The sequence below is a fragment of the Gossypium hirsutum genome, chromosome A04 (genome assembly GCF_007990345.1).
Source record: "Gossypium hirsutum isolate 1008001.06 chromosome A04, Gossypium_hirsutum_v2.1, whole genome shotgun sequence".
Taxonomy (NCBI): Eukaryota; Viridiplantae; Streptophyta; class Magnoliopsida; order Malvales; family Malvaceae; genus Gossypium; species Gossypium hirsutum.
Genome location: NC_053427.1, coordinates 84577866 through 84583865, shown reverse-complemented (window position 1 = coordinate 84583865; position 6000 = coordinate 84577866).

Genomic DNA, 6000 nt, shown 5'->3' with positions numbered 1-6000 from the left:
CCGTGCTGACGGTCCAACTAGTGGTAAGACCAGACCGATTGGGTCATCACTAGAACCAAACCAAATTGGCTTGGGTATCACACTTGCAATGGCACCAACGAACACAACTGTGCCGGCTGTGGCGACAGTGATATTTGGGTGGTCGGCGGGTGGTCCTTCGGTGGTTGAACAGTGTAGGAATCAGAGTCATACTGGGACTCTACAGAACAATTTGATTTTAGATTAACTATTCTAAAAATAATATTATTTTAATAAATTTAATTTAATACTTATCTTGATAGTATTTTATAAATTTAATATTAAAATGATTATTTTAATATTAAATTAATAAAATATTTATCTATAAGATAAATGTTATATTTAATATTAAATTAATAAAATATTTATCTATAAGATTAAATTAAATTAAATATTAAATATAACATCTATCTTATAAGTATTATATTACTTTAACATTAAAGTATTTAAGTTTAATAATAGTTGAACTCTCTAAACTCTCCATATATAAAGAGAGCCATGGGTTATTATTTTTCACACACTTTAATTCAAGAGAAAGTTGTAGAGAGAAAATTCTCTGAATAAGTTATTTTAGAGAATTTCTCGAGATACTTTTTATATTTACAACTAGACCCTAAAGTTTAGAAAAATTACAAAATTACTCTACTGGTAATTTTGTGGAAAATTTACGGATTCGAAGCGAGCCCACACTTGGCAGAGGTGAGCTTGAGGATAGCGAAGAAGACTACTTAGTTGAAGCGTTCATCCTAGATGAAACAAAAAAGGTACAATTTTGAATAAGTGTTTATTATTTTAGATATCACAACCAAATTTTTATTTTTGGAAAAAAAATTAAAACTTTTATTTTTCATCAAATTTATTTTTTGTTGCGTTTTTCAAACCCGATTTTCAAACAATTTAAAAGGGCCAATGTATCTCTATTAGATACGTCAATCAACAAAGGGCTTTTTTCTGGTGGGCGACAAGTGTAGTCGTAAATGAGTTTTGGTGAGAGTTATGTGATAATTATGGAGAGTATTTTATACCCCTTTTGTGAGTGTCCTGTGAGATTTAGGGTTTTGTTTATCGATTTGCTCTTTGGGATTTTTAGGTTTGTTTACGAGGTTTGGATATTGTACATTTAGTACTTTTAGGTTTATTTTCTCCATATTGTACTATCGTTTGTTTACTTATTTAGTGAAAAGTCAAAGCCTCATTTGTCTGTAGTTTTTCACTCTTTGGGGGCTTTCTACGTAAAATATTTGTGTATTCAATATTCTCTATTTTTCTATTTTTTTATTTATACGGGTTGATCCGTAATGAATTGGTATCAAAGCTTGGTTCAGATTTTACAGATCGACTCATTCAGTGACACAAAAATGATTTTGGATATTGAGAAGTTTAACGGATCACAATTTTCAGTTTCTGCCAGTTTCGAATAATTACGGAATTAGCTAATGTGGCCAAGGACAAGGGTGATGATTCATTACTCTCTACATAATCTGATTGAAGGTGGAGTTGTATCAGATGTCAAACATGTGTCTGATTTAAAGTAGAATCTAATTCCTTTTTTGGCGTTTAGGACTCAAGTAGTTCACAGAGTGTTTGAGGAAAGGTTGGTCGTAGAGGGTTACAGACAGGTGGAGAGGGTTGATGTTTTCTCTCCTGTTCAGGTATTATTGGCCCTTGTTGCATTATACAACTTTAATTTGTAGACTAAGAGTCTTTCAGTTTCCAAGTTCGAGCACGATTTAGACTTGGTTGACATTCTGCAAAATTCGAGTTTGGCTTGTGATGCGGAATGGAAAAGGAGGTGTGATAAATATGAGTCAATGTGGAGATTTGTGAGATGTGCCATGCATTTATCGGACACGTCGCAAGCACCTTAGATGAGAATAGACAAGCAACCGAAGTAGGGCCAAAATAGGCCCGATGTAGGGATGAGAAGCGCCGACTTATTGAGACGGTGTGATGGACGACGTCGTGACAAAGTGAATGAGTCGTTGCAATGTCACGACGTGTTCTCCAATTTGGCAGCGATGTTTTAGACTTCAAGCAGGACTGCTTCTCCTAGTTGGACTCTAATTATTCAAGGGATAGTATGACTAGGACTCTAATCTAAGCCTATTTAAATGGGTCATTGTATCACATTTAGATACGCCAATCAAAAAAATGGATTTTTTTTTGGGTGGCAAGATGTAGTCATAGATAAGCTTCGGTGAGAGTGTCGTGGTAGTTATGGAGAGTATTTTATACCCCTTTTGTGAGTTCCATATGAGATTTAAGGTTTTGTTTACCAGTCTGCTCTGTGGGATTTTTAGCTTTATTTTTGGGGTTTGGGTATTGTGCGTTTAGTACTTTTAGGTTTATTTTCTCCATATTATATCTTGTTTGTTTACTTATTTTGTGAAAAGCCGAAGCCTCCTTTGCCCATGGTTTTTCCCTTTTTAAGGGCTTTCTATGTAAAATATTTATGTGTTTGATCTTCTCTATTTTTCTATTTCATTGTTTATACGGGTCAATCCCCAACAATCGGGACAAACCGACTCAATCAATGGTTGAACTAATTTGATTTATTCTATGATTTTTGAAAACTTATTTGATTAAACCGGACATGGGCATAAACAAGGATAGATGATAGCTTTGGCCTTCCTAAAAATGATAAAATTATTTGAAGCCCCTTCAAATTTTTAAAATTTACAAGTTAATATAATGATAAAATTTTAATTCAACCCCAAAAATTTATGATTCATCTTTGGTTTCCTCTATAGTAATTTTTTTTACTTTGCTCTTAAAACCGAACAAACTAATCAAACTAATTAACTTAAAAAACCAAATAATTTGACCAATTTAATCATTGATACAATTTTAAAATCTTAAAAAAAATATTGATTAAGTCTTGCCCCAATTGGCATGAGTATTGTTGCCAATGCAGGAAGACATGGATTCGAGTTCGCTAAAGCGCATTATCCTCCTATTTATTGGTGAGAGAGGAGCTATAAATAATTTTAGGTATTGTAAAAAATAAAAACAAATATGATGAAAATCTAAAATAAAATTATCCAAAGAAAAAATATTTTAAAAAAAAATTAAGTATTGCATGGGTGTCTTCAACAACTTTTATGGGTGTCGGGCCATACCCTTTGTTATGCCAAAAATTAAATTTAGACATTAAAGAACACACGTGTGATTACGATGTAATAATTGATGAATATCTAACATTGGGACTTGTACATAAAATTGACATAACAAGCTTAATATCCACGTACGATTCCTAATTCTTCCCTACACATTTAATAAATGACCTATGTGACCATACATGAGTCAACAAAGAAGGCTGACCATGGGTAAACAATTAGTGGTTCATCACATACAGGACCACAAAAAAATAAAAAAAGTTAGTAATTAAATTCAATACCCATAATGAAACTTAAGTTAGATTATGCTATTACTAAGTATATTTAATAAAAATTTTAGATTTAATCATTGTATTTTTTAAATTTAAAATTTTAATCTTTATCAAATGATATTTGTTATATTCATTAAATTAAGCAATGCTATTATCACATCTCTAATAACATGTTAGTTTGTTATTCCCACATATTATTTATTAAAAATTCAGTTAATGGATTAGCGACTGTCATTTGCATTAAGATTGAAATTTCAAAAATTCAAAAGTATAGGAACTTAGAATGATCCAATTGGAGAATATGGACTAAATGTGCAACCGTACATATAGTACAAGACCAGTAATTGAATTTAACTAAACGGATTTAATTGCTACTGTTTGGTTAGAACTAAAATTTCAAAATTCTAAAAGTACAGAGACTAAAATTTATTAAATCAAAGTATAAGAACTAAATCCAAAACTTTCACAAAATACAAGCATTAATGGCAGAATGTGGAGTGTGCCTCGCATTTCAGATGAAACAAGGTTGACGTCGGGACGAGGAAGAGCAGATGTCCTGACGATATGACAACGACGTCCCGACGACGCGAAGAATGACATTCCGACATGGCGACATGTACTCAACTTAAATCGGACTTCTTCTTGTTAAGCACTGCTATTTTTTCTTAGTCAAACTCTAACAATTCTAGGGATATTCTAATCAGATTAGCCATGAATTTTAGTCTATAAATAGGGCTTTTAGCAACCTTAGAGTATTTTAGAGTATTCAATTCAACAACATAATTAAGAGAGACTTTTGTGGGAATTTTGAAAGAATTTTGTATTTCGGGTTCGGGTTTGTTTATTGTTTCTCCATCTTGTATTCCTCTTCGTTTTTTTGCCATTTTAGTGAACTTTTCTTTTCCTGTAGTTTTTTATCTTCTTCGGAGAGAATTTTTTCACGTAAATATGTGTCCAATTTTTTTCCTTTTTCATTCGTATTCGTTGCATAATTCAAATTTATCCCAACATAGAATTTAACCTAAAACACAATATTTTGTAAACTAAATTCAATACCCATAATAAAAATAAAATTTTCAAGCTTATCCTATAAATGAATCTTATTCAGTATTAATACCAACTGGTGAGGTTCATGCATGGATTCAAATTTTAGGGCAAAATTAAGCCAGCTATTTCGAAAAAAACAGCACACCAAACAATGTTTTAAGTAACGATTGATGAGCTTTGTCACTTCGATTCTAATTCGAAAAAGAAAAGCAATTAATAATGAATATTTGAATGGTGGAGAGCCTCCTCACCATGTTTATTTGACATTAATGCTCCTTTTAAATGTCACCATTGGAGGATAGTGATTTTATGTTTGAATTTTTTTTAATGTATGAAATTGGATTAACTCATAATTAGTAGGCTAAAACACAAAATTAAATTGGGGGGGGGGTTTACTTTAAAACTCTTGTCGGTTCAATCCACGGTATTAAAATTATTGGATGAGAACTAAGTCTTAACATCCATGTCTGATGATTACCAGCATAACGAATGAAATTATTGCCTAACAAACATTTAAATAAAATTATTCTTATTTAATTTTGGTTAAAATATATTAAGTCATTATACTCTTCATAATTTTAAAAGTTAGTCCTTATACTTTTACTTTTAGGAATTTAATCTCTCAATTTTGAGATCTCAAAAATTAGGTCCAATTGTTTAAACTGATAGAATTATTTTGTTAAATTCAAATTTCATTACATCGTCAATTTTTTTAGTTACATAGCTATCAATAGAGCTTTTTTTTTTAATTTCAAAATGCCACACTAACAAATTTAACAAAAAAAAATTAACAACTTTAACAACTGAATCTGACTTTTGAAAAGTGAAATGACTAAATTCTTAGAAATAAAAGGTAGGGACTAAAATTTAAATTTTTTAAGAGTACCAAGACTTATGACATGTTTTAACCTTTACTTTTAAAATTTTAAATTTATTTATTTAGCTTGAAAATAGGGTGTACCTGTCTTTATCCTCGATGACTCATAATTTTCACCCATTTAAACACTAAACTAGGGGTGAGCATTCGATCGAATCTAGTGAAAAATTTTGAGTTAATCAAGTTGACGAGTCTTATTTTATCATCCTAACTCAATTTGAATTTTTTTCGAATCGAGTAAAATAAAATTCGAGTTAAGTCAAATCAGGTGAAATTATTTGAGTTAAATTAAAAAATTAAACATGTCAAATTAAAATCTTATTATAGTATTACTAATTCCATGTCAGAGCACATAAATTTGAAATAATATATATTTGAATTTTTTTTAAAGGAAAACAATTAAAAAAATATTTTATTATGATAAACTTGAATAATTATTTAACTTATTTAGATCCCTAAAATTATTGTTCTAGAAAATTTCTAATTTTTTTAATTCTTTATATATTTTTTAGAATTCTTTTTGTAACTTTTTTAAAAATATATATAAATTTTGGAATTTTTATAAATATTTTGAATTTTAAAAATTATTTTAAGTTTTTGAAAATTATTTTAAATTTTTTTTGTAATTGTTGTTGAGAGAGACCAATTTGCTCGTTTTCAAACTTGACAG